We start from the raw sequence: 13,305 nt of genomic DNA, 5'->3' as shown, positions 1-13,305 counted from the left end.
ATGGCCCGGTGGTCCCCAAAGGCCCGGATGGCATCCCCCTTTCTTTTTTTTCGTCAGCACCCAAAGCCCCCCCGACCTCTAAGGGGCTCGGTGGTCCCCAGGGCCCCGGATGGCATCCCCCTTTTTTTTCTTGTTCTTCAGCACCCAAAGCCCCCTGACCTCTAAAGGGCCCGGTGGTCTCCAGGGCCCCGGATGGCATCCCCCTTTTTGTTTTGTTTTTTGTCAGCACCCAAAGGCCCCCGACCTCTAAAAGACCCGGTGGTCCTCAGGGGCCCGGAAGGCATCCCCCTTTTTTTTCTTGTTCTTCAGCACCCAAAGCCCCCTGACCTCTAAAGGGCCCGGTGGTCTCCAGGGCCCCGGATGGCATCCCCCTTTTTGTTTTGTTTTTTGTCAGCACCCAAAGGCCCCCGACCTCTAAAAGACCCGGTGGTCCTCAGGGGCCCGGATGGCATCCCCCTTTTTTTTCTTGTTCTTCAGCACCCAAAGCCCCCCCGACCTCTAAGGGGCCAGGTGGTCCCCAGGGTCCCGGATGGCATCCCCCTTATTTAAAAAAAATGTTTTAAACATTTAAAACAAAAATATATATATTTTTTTTACATTTAAAAAAAAAAAAATCTTCAGCACCCAAAGCCACCCCCTGGCCTCTAAGGGGCCCGGTGGTCCCCAGGGCCCCGGATGGCATCCCCTTTTTTTTTCTTGTTCTTCAGCACCCAAAGCCCCCTGACCTCTAAAGGGCCCGGTGGTCTCCAGGGCCCTGGATGGCATCCCCCTTTTTGTTTTGTTTTTTGTCAGCACCCAAAGGCCCCCAACCTCTAAAAGACCCGGTGGTCCCCAGGGGCCCGGATGGCATCCCCCTTTTTTTTCTTGTTCTTCAGCACCCAAAGCACCCGACCTCTAAGGGGCCATATTTTTTTTACATTTAAAAAAAAAAATCTCTAAGGGGCCCGGTGGTCCCCAGGGCCCCGGATGGCATCCCCCTTTTTTTTCAGCACCAAAGCCCCCCCAACCTCTAAAGGGCCAAGTGGTCCCCAGAGGCCCGGATGGCATCCCCCTTTCTTTTTTTTCATCAGCACCCAAAGCAACCCGACCTCTAAGGGGCCCGGTGGTCCCCAGGGCTCCCACTCCCACCCGCTTCTCAATTTGCGGCGGCAGCATCCACCCCCCCCCCCAGATTCTCTGCTCCAGGGGGCCCATGCCTGAAGCTGTGTAAGGGGCCCCAAAATTCCTAATGGCGGCCCTGTGTGTGGGACAAGGTGACCTTTCCAACCTGGAGCAGCTGAATGATATGTAGTTCCTAATTTGTTCAGTCCCACTTTTGCCTTCTAGTAATTTAAAGGGTTCAAAGTCTGCAAACTGTTACCTAGAGCTGCAGGATACTTCTCTGTTTTTACTCTGCAATAAAAAAAAAATGGATAAACAATGGAGGCAGCGACCATTATCAGACGCATCTTTATCCCTCCTCCTCGGAGAATTCTTATCAACTCCCCTATTACAGCAGTCATTGAACTTAATGCTCACTCTGGTGATGGCTACATTAGATAAGACTTTTTTTTTATACGTTTAACCACTTAAGGACCGAGCCTGTTTTTCAGACTCGGTGGGGCAGATTCACAGAAAAAGTACGAAGGCGTATCTACTGATACGCCGGTGTACTTTAAAATTTCCCGCGTCGTATCTTTAGTTTGTATTCTCAAACCAAGATACGACGGCATTTGGGTAAGATCCGACAGGCGTACGCCTTCGGATCTTAGATGCAATACTTCGGCGCCCACTGGGTGGAGTTTGCGTCGTTTTCAGCGTCGGGTATGCAAATTAGCTATTTCCGTCGATCCACGAACGTACGCGCGGTCGCCGCATTCTCTTACGTCGTCTGTAGTCGGCTTTTTCCGGCGTGAAGTTAAAGCTGCTATTTTGTGGAGTATAGATAAACATGCCATGTTAAAGTATGGCCGTCGTTCCCGCGTCGAAATTTGAATTTTTTTTTTTTGCGTAAGTTGTCCGTGAATAGGAATGGACGTAAGTCACGCCGAGGTTCTAAAAACGACGTCGCTGCGACGTAATTTCGCGCAAAGCACGGCTGGAAATTTTGAGACGGAGCATGCGCAGTACGATCGGCCTAATTTAAATGATCCACGCCCCCTACCCGGATCATTTGAATTAGGCGGGCTTGCGCCGGTGGAATTTACGCTGCGCCGCCGCAACTTTACAGGCAAGTGCTTTGTGAATCAAGCACTTGCCCGTAAAACTTGCGGCGGTGTAACGTAAATGAGATACGTTATGCCGCCGGAGATCTACGTGAATCTGGCCCGGTGTTTACAAGTTAAAACATTTTTTTTGCTACAAAATTACTTAGAACCCCCAAACATTATACATTTTTTTTCTAACACCGTAGAGAATAAAATGACGGTCGTTGCAATACCGTATTTGCGCAGCGGTCTTACAAGCGCACATTTTTTGGAAAAAAAAAATAATAAAAAAATAAGACAACAGTAAAGTTAGTCCAATTTTTTTTATATTGTGAAAGATAATGTTACGCCAAGTAAATTTATACCCAACATGTCACTCTTCCAAATTGCGCCCGCTCGTGGAATGGCGTCAAACTTTTACCCTTAAAAATCTCCATAGACGACGTTTAAAAAATTCTACAGGTTACATGTTTTGAGTTACAGAGGAGTTCTAGGGCTAGAATTATTGCTCTCGCTCTGACAATCGCGGCGATACCTCACATGTGTGGTTTAAACACCGTTTTCATATGCGAGCGCGGCTCACGTATGCGTTCGATTCTAAAATTATTTTTTAACACCCAAAATTACAACACAATCCCTTTAATATCCATTAAGCGTTAAAAAAAAAAAAAAAAGTTAATATGGAACAAATACCTCTAGGCTTAAAATGACGAGAGTCACGAAATGGAAAATAAATATACAGAGCTGTAAAAATTCAATGCTTTTAAAAGCTTTACTACGTCGTACTTCATCATTTTAATGATGCCTCTAAAATGATTCTTGTAACTCTCAGATGAGTGCGGAGGTGCCAAAGACATGTACGAGGCATTAATGTATGTACACAATGTGTGCGTCTTATGTGTATGCTGCTGTGTTTATTACATAGATACTGAATATATATTGTGTGTTTTTTATATATTTTATAATTTTATTTCCATCATACTTTTTTTCACACGCGGTGCCGTGGTCGTGACGTGGCCGCGGCGACTTGCGCGACCCTGGAAGGTCAATGCTTCCACGCATGCGTCGAATCACTTCGACGCATGCGGGGGATTTCGGCCCAGCGGACATGTCCGATGAGTTGTACAGACCATCGGACATGTCCGACGGACATGGTTCCAGCGGGCATGTTTCTTAGCATGCTAAGAAACATTTGTCCGCTGGAAACCTGTCCGCTAGGCCGGGAATCCGGTCCGGTTGGCCGTACAGACGACCGAACATGTCCGCAGAAACTGGTCCGCGAACCAGTTTCAGCAGACATGTTCGGTCGTGTGTACGAGGCCTTAGAGGCGCCCCTCTTCTCTTTTAGGGCTCTTTCACACGGAGCGGACCGTTTCTCGGTCCGCTCCGTGTGTCCGCCAAAGCTCAGCGGGGATCCCCGCTGAGCTGTCGTGTGCAGTGCAGGGACCGCCCTGTCTCTGCTCCGCTCTCCCCTATGGGGGACCGGATGCAGACGGTCCGTCTGTCCATCTGCATCCGTTCCGTTCCGCAGAACGGAAGAAAAATAGGGTTTCTTCTGTTTGGAAAAGCGGAACCCGACTGACGCGGACGCTAGCGGATGCTCCATCCGCTAACAGACGCGTCCCCATAGGGATTCATTACAAGTCCGTTAACGGACTTGTAATGAACGGACAGACGGAGCGGACGTCTGAAAGGGGCCTAATACTCTGGAGCTCCTGCTGGAGTTTTCTTCTAATCCCCGTGTGGAAGATTATTGTGCTGACTGGGGGAGGAAATGTGAGGAATAATGTATATCACATACAATCATTCCATAAACACATACACTGCATATATCATTTGAGGAAAATATGCTTATAAAAAAGTTTACCATTTGCCAATAAAATAAATAAATATGTCCCCGGGTTTCATTTTGAAAACCTGGTAACCTTACCTCACCACACCCCAGACAGCTCTGCCTCTAGAGGAGGGGACAAAGTAACCAAAAGGTGATGCCATCTGTGATTCACCAGCCTACACTAAACCACTCCCCCACCCCCAGATCAAAACAAACAGGCCTAGCTTTCAGTTAGGCCTGCCTAAATTTACCTGCACTGGCCAGAAAACGTATGCTTCTTTCCACTGAGCGGAACGGTTCGGGTCGGTACATTTTAGAAGGGTTAGAATGGTCCGGCCTATTCAGGTAAACGTTTTCCACTGCAAGTCGGAGCTATTATCTGGACTGAACGGCGTTTTCCGCATCGGGTATGGAAATGAGCTATTTCCGACGATCCACGAACATACGCGCAGCCGTCGCATTCTCTTACGTCGTCTCTAGTCGGCTTTTTCCGGCGTATAGTTAAAGCTGGTATTTTGCGGCGTATAGTTAGATTTGCCATGTTAAGTATGGCCGTGGTTCCTGCGTCGAAATTTTAATTTTTTCTTTTTTTTTGCGTAAGTTGTCCGTGAATCGGAATGTAAGTCCCGTCTAAGTTAAAAAAATGACGTCCTAGCGACGTCATTTAGCGCAATGCACGCCGGGAAATTTCGGGACGGCGCATGCGCAGTTCATTCGGCGCTGGGACGCGCCTCATTTAAATGAATCACGCCCCCTAATCGCCGATTTGAATTCCGCCGCCAGAGATACACTACGCCGCCGTAACTTACGGCGCGAATTTGTTGTGGATTTGAAACAGCCAAAAGTAAGTTACAGCGGCGTAGCGTATCTCTGATACGCTGCGCCAATCTATTTGTATGTGGATCTGGCCCATTGTTTTTTTTTTTTTAATTGTCGCTCTATTTCTGTTTATCGCGCGCAAAAAAAAAACGAAGAGGTGATCAAATACCACCAAAAGAAATCTCTATCTGTGGGAAAAAAAGGACATCAATTTTGTTTGGGAGCCACGTCGCGCAATTGTCAGTTAAAGCGACGCAGTGCCGAATCGCAAAAAAGTCCTCTGGTCTTTGGTCCCGGGCTTAAAGTGGTTAAAGCCCCTTTCACACTGGGGCGGGAGCGGCGTTGGCGGTAAAGCGCCGCTATTTTTAGTGGCGCTTTACCGCTAATTTTGCGGCGTTATTCGGCCGCTAGCGGACAGCCAACTAGCGTTTTTGGAAGGTGGTCAGCAATGGCAGGCGATGGATTGCTCGCAGTAAAATGTTCCAGGACGTGAGTAGATGGGTGATAACTAAAAGAATTTGATTGAAATCAGATTGAATACAATGGTTTTCTTTAACAGCTTCGGACAAGCCCGGGACACTGCGGTACGTGATAAAGAGGAATCTTCATATCTGTCTTTTTAATGTTTTCCATCTACAGATAACATTCCGATAAACACAAACTATCAGTCTTATTTTTATCTCTCTGTTTTGTACTGGATTGTTCTTGTAAAAGAACTCGACAAACCCCAGGCGCCAGGTCGCAATTGCGACTAGAATTAGCAACCTGGCGCCTGGGGCGGCACAGCTGGGGTACCAGGGGGCCAGATTCTCATAGAATCGGCGGCGGCGTAGTGTAAGCGATTTACACTACGCCGCCACAACTTACTGGAGCAAGTGCCGTATTCGCAAAGCACTTGCTCCGTAATTTGTGGCGGCGTAGTGTAAATGGCCCGGCGTATGGCCGCGTAATTCAAAGGGGGCGGCTTGTATTTAAATTAAGCGCGCCCCCCGCGCCGATCGAACTGCGCATGCGCCGGCCGTAAAATTAGCCCAGTGCGCATGCTCCAGCTCACGACGGAAAACGTCAATGACGCCGACGTGAGCGTCATTGACGTGAAGTCGTATTCGCGAACGACTTAGTAAAACGACGTAACCGACGGAAAAAGACGGCGCTGACCCGACGCCATACTTAACATGGCATACGGCGGACTGGCGTAAGGTTACCCCTCATATAGCAGGGTTAACCTTACGCTTACAGAAACAACGACAAGGCGGCGCATTTAAATTAACCGTGACCCCATGTAAATGAGGGCCGTTGGTGTGGCGTATGCACGTGCATGCTCAGAATCACGTCGCAAATACTCAATGCTTTCGATGTGAATGTAACCTACGCCCAGCCCCATTCACGTACGCTTACGCAAACGACGTAAAATACAACGGCTGTTCCGTCGTCCATACCTTGCATGGGCTGCGCCATCTTTTTGGTGGTTTATCTTTACGCCAGAAAAACGTCTTACGTAAACGGCGTAGCTTACTGCGACGGGCGTACGTACATTCGTGAATCTGCGTATCTTGCTCATTTACATATTCGACACCTAAATCCACGTACACGCCCCTAGCGGCCAGCGTAAATATGCAGCCAAGATACGACGGCATAGGAGACTTACGTCGGTCGTATCTTGGCAACAGTGAGGCGTATCTCAGTTTAAGAATGCGCGCAAAGATACGACGGCGCGCATTCGGACTTACGACGGCGTATCTACTGATAAGCCGTCGTAAGTCTCTCTGAATCTGCCTATATATGTCCGCAATGGACATTCAAGGACAGATGCAAAAAGTACAGATTTTACAAACTGTTCGTAAATTTACCGAAAGTTGGCAACCCTGTGGGGTATCCTGTCTCTGTGCACACCCCCCTCGCGATCGCGTCGGGCCAGTAGGCCTTTGCGGCCTTCTGCAGTCCTTTGGTTCCTTCTGGAATCTGGCGCCCTCGTGTGGTTGCCGTTGGTATGACACGACAACCAGCAATGCTAATGGAGCTTCCCTGCCTGTTTCCATCTCCTTCCCTTTACTTAGAAGTTAGAACCCCCAAACATTGTGGGCTAGATTCAGCATTGATTTACACCGGCGTATCTGTAGATACGCCGCGTAAATTCAAATCTGCGCCGGCGTATCTTCTTTCTGTATTCAGAAAGCAAGATACGCCGGAATTAGGCTAAGATCCGACTGGCGTAAGTCTCTTACACCGTCGTATCTTAGGGTGCATACTTACGCTGGCCGCTAGGTGGCGCTTCCGTAGTTTTCGGCGTAGAATATGCAAATTACCTAGATATGCCGATTCACAAACGTACGTGCGCCCGGCGGAATTTTTTTACGTAGTTTGCGTAAGGCTTTTCCGGGGTAACGTTGCTCCTGCTTCTATGAGGCGTATGCAATGTTAAGTATGAACGTCGTTCCCGCATCGAATTTTTAATTTTTGACGTCTTTTGCGTAAGTCGTTCGCGAATAGGGCTGGACGTAATTTACGTTCACGTCAAAACCAATACGTCCTTGCGGCGTACTTTGGAGCAATGCACACTGGGATATGTACACGGACGGTGCATGCGCCGTTCGTAAAAAACGTCAATCACGTCGGTTCACCAGCCATTTACATAAAACACGCCCCCCTCATACTCATTTGAATTAGGCGCGCTTACGCCGGCCCCATTTACGCTACGCCGGCGTAACTTAGGAGGCAAGTACTTTGTGAATACAGCACTTGCCTCTCTGATTTACGGCGGCGTAGCGTAAATACGATACGCTATGTCGCAGTACAAATGCGCCGCCCTACGTGAATCTAGCCCTATATCTTTTTTATTCTAACACCCTAGAGAATAAAATAGCGGTTGTTGCAATACTTTCTATCACACCGCATTTGCGCAGCGGTCTTACAAGCGCACTTTTTTGGGAAAAAATAAACTTTTTTAAATTAAAAAATAAGACAACAATAAAGTTAGCCCAATTTATTTTATATTGTGAAAGATAATCTTACGCCCAGTAAATGGATACCCAACATGTCACGCTTCAAAATTGCATCCGCTCGTGGAATGGCGACAAACTTTTACCCTTTAAAATCTCCATAGGCGACGTTTAAAAAATTCTACAGGTTGCATGTTTCGAGTTACAGAGGAGGTCTAGGGCTAGAATTATTGCTCTAACGATCGCGGCGATACCTCTCATGTGTGGTTTCATATGCGGGCGCTACTCACGTATGCGTTCGCTTCTGCATGCGTGCTTGGCGGGACGGGGCGCGTTCCTGGCTCCTAACTTTTTTAGCTGGCTCCTAGATTCCAAGCAAATATGTCAAGCCCTGTTCTAAATGAATATACATATCGGCGTGAAGGGGTCCTTAAGTGGTTAAAGGTACACGTATTTATCTACGGCATTTCTCTGATCCTATCCAACGGATCATCCCCACCTTCCACCTTCCCTCTGAGAGCTTCAAAATTGCCAATTTAAAGTAAAAATCCTCAATTTTGCTGCACTCAGGCTTATTTTACATAATGGCATATAATTGACTGTATATATTCCAAAGGCAGGGCGGGGGGGGGGGGGGGGGTAATGGGATCGTGATGGGGAGGGAGAAATGTTGGCATTTACCCAAAAGGTATGTACAGATGAATCACATGAATGTTAATATTCTGAATTAAACTGATGAGATGATTCTCCCATCAGCTGTCATAGCGCAAATATTAACTTCCAAAGCAAAAAGTACACAGCACTGTAAATAGTACATTCACCTGTTATACTTCGATTTTCTTATTTTGTGCTGCTGGAAAAAAACTAAAAACTATGTGATCCAATATATATATATAATATATGTGTGTATAAAAAAAATCTATATATTAACCACTTGCTTACTGGGCACATACACCCCCTTCCTGCCCAGGTGAAATTTCAGCTTTCGGCACTGCGTCACTTTAACTGACAATTGCGCGGTCGTGCGACGTGGCTCCCAAACAAAATTGGCGTCCTTTTTTTCCCACAAATAGAGCTTTCTTTTGGTGGTATTTGATCACCTCTGCGGTTTTTATTTTTTGCGCTATAAACAAAAAAAAAGAGCGACAATTTTGAAAAAAAATATAATATTTTTTACTTGTTGCTATAATAAATAGCCCAATTTAAAAAAAAATATATATATTTTCTCAGTCTAGGCCGGTACGTATTCTTCTACATATTTTTGGTAAAAAAAAAAAAAAATCGCAATAAACGACTGGTTTGCGCAAAAGTTAAAGCGCCTACAAAATAGGGGACAGAATTATTATTTTTTTTTTACTAGTAATGGCGGCCATCTGCGATTTTTATTGGAACTGCGACATTATGGCGGACACATTGGACACTTTTGACACATTTTTGGCACCATTCACATTTATACTGCGATCAGTGCTATAAATATGCACTAATTACTGTATAAATGTGACTGGCATTGAAGGGGTTAACACTAGGGGGTGAGGCAGGGGTTAAAAGTGTACCCTGTATAGTGTTTCTAACTGTGGGGGAAGGGGACTGACTGGGGGAGGTGACCGATCTGTGTCCCTATGTACAAGGGACACAGATCGGTCTCCTCTCTCCCTGACAGGACGTGGATCTGTGTGTTTACACACACAGATCCACGTCCTTGTCTCTGTAACCGCCGATCGCGGGTGCCCGGCGGACATCGCGGCCACCAGGCACACGCATCGGCATCTCAGCGATGCAGCGGGCGGCTCGCCCCCCAGTGGCCCGGAGGACCAGAGGCCATATAAAGACGGCCTCCCGGAGATTTAGAACCACACTGCGGCCATATATAGTCGTACGGCCGTCAGCAAGTGGTTAAAAAATCTACGTATAACTTTTATACATATATATTGTGGTGGTGGGACCCTGTGCTACCTTAAATATTGCTGGTTTACGCCAGATTTTGGAGAGAAAGACACACGGATTGCACAGCTGTGTGTTTGGCTATTTAGTTCTGACCTGAGGATGGCTCAGGGCACCACCCCACAGACAGGAAGTCTGTTCCTGGGAGTCAGGTGGACTCCCATCCCTCTGAGAGGAGTCAGAGACTGCAGGAGGCAGATGTCATTGGTGATTAAGCAGCTAGGCGCTGATCAGGAGTAAGCTAGGAGAGAGCTCAAGGGGTTACTAAAGGAAAAAAAAAAGAAAATTATTTAAAATAACAAACATGTTATACTTACCTCCGCTGTTCAGTTCGTTTTGCACAGAGTGGCCCCCGATCCACGTCTTCTGGGGTCCCTCGGTGGCTTTCTCTGGTCCTCCCCGCAAGAACTCACCACATTCACCACCCATACCGGGGGGGGGGGGGGGGCTTTGTGTCTGTGCACTGTTTGCACCCCGGAAAAAAAATACCACTGGCCCCCACTGATTCCGATAGTGGGAATTCCTCTCCACCATCATAATACAATGATCAGCAGCTTCAGCCAACTGGCTGCAAGCTGCGAGTTTTCCAACAGTTCCATTCCACAGAAGTCGATCATTAGATCGACTTCTGTCCAGTGGGAATGGCCATAGATAGGTTTAAAAAAAAAATTGTCCGGACCCTTCTGAACCGGCCAAACTTTGATCCCTGTAGGAAGCTTTAAGTAGGGACTTTAGATTGTAAGCTCCTTGACAACAGCGACTGATGTGAATGTACAATATGTAAAGTGCTGTGTAAATTGGTGGAACTATATAAAAAATATATAAAATAGTGAAATATTATTAAAAAAATATATATATTTTTTTACAAAAATCTAAATTTTTTTACCAAAACGTTTGAAATTAAACTTTCAATTTCGCTTTCTGCTGAACACCTTCTGGGGCTCTTCTTTGGTGGGTGAGTATAACCATTCTAAAAATTAGCAGCATTTCTAAAGAGGCGTGCGCAAAGGGTGTGCCAGATGTGCCTGGGCACACCCTAAACCTGTGGTTGGCAACCTGTCAATGGTGGGCAGGTAACAGGTAAACCACAATCCTTCCTTGCCGGCCCTCAGAACCTGGACAGGAGAGGTGGCGGGGGGGGGGGGTGGAATTTAGTGGAACCGATCTGTATTTTCCTCCTGCAGCAGCTGAAAGTAGGCTTCTCCTCCTCTCTCTTTTGTCAACATTCAGCTGCCACAGGAGGAAAATATAGGGATCAGTACTAATATGTGCCACCCTTCCTTTCCCTGTTCCTCTTCCTTTTTTTGCCTGGGTCCCCCATGTGCTCCCTTGCTCCCCCTTCCTCCCATTGTTTCAGGATGGAGAGCGGCAAAGAGGCTGATATGTGTTGGAGCTTTGGGGTGCACACCCAGGGCCGCCATCAGGAATTATGGAGCCCCTTACACAGCTTTAGGCATGGGCCCTCCTGGAGCAGAGAACCGAGGGGGGGGGGGTGCTGCTGCCTGAGATTGAGAAGCAGGGGGGGGGTGTTGCTTCAGGGGGGGGGGGCTTTACAAAAATAAGAAGCAATAAAGAGAAAAAAATAAATTAAAAAAATATTTTTTTTTTAAAAAGGGGGGTTGCCATCTGGGGCCCTAGGGACCTCTGGGCCCTTTAATATATATACAAAAAATAAATATAAATATATATATATATATATATATATATATATATATATATATATATATATATATATATATATACACACACACACAAATTATTATTATTTTTTTTATAAAGAGAAATTACAAAAAAAGGGGGGTTGCCATCCGGGACCTCTGGGCCCTTTAATAAAAAAAAAGAAACCTCTGGGCCCTTTAATAAAAAAAATATATAAAAAAGAATAAAATAAACATTTATAAAAAAAAAGGGGGGGTTGCCATCCGGGGCCCTGTGGACCTCTGGGCCCTTTAATAAAAAAAAAGAAACCTCTGGGCCCTTTAATAAAAAAAAAATATAAAAAAGAATAAAATAAACATTTATAAAAAAAAAGGGGGGGTTGCCATCCGGGGCCCTGTGGACCTCTGGGCCCTTTAATAAAAAATAAATAAAAAATAAATATATAAACAAAAATAAAAAAATAAACATTTATAAAAAAAAAAGGGGGGGTTTGCCACATGGGGCCCTGAGGACCTCTGAGCCCTTTTATTATTATATATATATATAAAAAATAAAAGAAAGATTTTTTTTTTTTAATAATAAAAAAGGGGTGTTGTCATCTGGGGCCCTGGGGACCATCTGGACCCCTAAAAAAATGAAATTGTCCCTTTAATAAAAAATAAAATAAAAATATATTAAAAAATATATATATTTTTTTATAAAAAATAAATAAAAAAGGGGGAGTTGCCATCCGGGGCCCTGGGGACCTCCAGAAAAAAAAAATATGTCCCTTTAATAAAAAATAAAATAAAAAATATATTAAAAAATATATATATTTTTTTATAAAAAATATATAAAAAATAAATGGGGTTTGCCATCTGGGGCCCTGGGGACCACCGGGCCCCTTACAGATGTACTGCCTGTACCCCCCTGATGGGGGCCCTGTGCACACCCTAATGCAATGGGCTGCGCACACCTATGCTAAAGAGTGAACATATAATATGATATGTATGTGATACGATGCGGATAGCGTGCAGCCAGCGCGGTGTTCTGACGGTGTGTAATTAAAAGGGACAAATCCTCATGCAATACAGGTACAAGTAGAAGAAAAGGCACCCCCGTGACTTGAGCCCAGCTCTACTTACCGTTGATCCAGAAGTTGTTGGATTGCGGTGGAAGGAAGACGTTTTGACTCGAATCTCGAGAACCGTCCAGCTTGTCATCTGGGAGGCACAAGGGCAATGTATGATAATCAGGTCTCTTCCTACCTGCATAGCTGTACCTTCACTTTCTGTTTAGGCGAAGTGTCATGTTACACCCGTCCGGGAAACAACAAATCACCTTTAATCATTAACTGCATTTTATTGGAGGTAAGACTGGAAAACCAGGCAAAGGGGATTTCCAGTACAAAAACAGAAAAGGTCGGGCTGGATCCGAGTCGGTGCGGAGGAGAGGGGTTGTTTGCCTTGCTGCAGTTCATCTGTAATAGTGAATTGTCTATCCTGCTGTCGTGTACAGTGGATAAAGAAAAGAATCACCACCCTTAAAGTGGTTGTAAACACTCTGAAAAAAAAATAAACCCTGCAAGACAAAGGCATAATGAGCTAGTATGCATAGCATGCCTGGTATAGTTCAATAGGGGGGGGGGGGGGCGTTGGCTCGTCAGACTGTATGCTTGGATAAGGGTTTGGTATGAATTTGGGTGGGCTTTCCACACTGTTTTTTTTATTTTTTTGGTGTGGGGTTTCCCTTAAAGTCCATACCTGACCCAAAGAGCTTGGCATGGATTGGGGGGACCCCCACGCCGTTTTTTCTTTCTTTTTCTTTTAAAGTGTATTTTGTGCGTGTACTCGAGAGAGGAGCCGGACTGCAGGAGTTGGGAGTAGGCAGGCCTCCCCCAGAGGCAATCTGCCACCTTTCTCCATGCCCCGGGTGGCAATGGCGGGTG

General features: G+C 45.9%; 1 protein-coding gene across 1 annotated transcript in view; it reads right to left on the bottom strand.

The window, feature by feature from the left end:
• The window catches only part of EXOC3L4 (exocyst complex component 3 like 4), a gene marked incomplete in the record, with an annotated part of 73,319 nt that extends 60,600 nt beyond the window's left edge, over positions 1 to 12,719 (bottom strand). The window contains 1 exon segment of the mRNA XM_040333779.1: positions 12,503 to 12,719.
• Between the last annotated feature and the right edge of the window lie 586 nt (positions 12,720 to 13,305).

This window comes from Rana temporaria, chromosome 13 (genome assembly GCF_905171775.1).
Source record: "Rana temporaria chromosome 13, aRanTem1.1, whole genome shotgun sequence".
NCBI lineage: Eukaryota > Metazoa > Chordata > Amphibia > Anura > Ranidae > Rana > Rana temporaria.
Note: the sequence above shows the minus strand (reverse complement) of the source record. Positions and strands in the feature narration are given on the sequence as shown.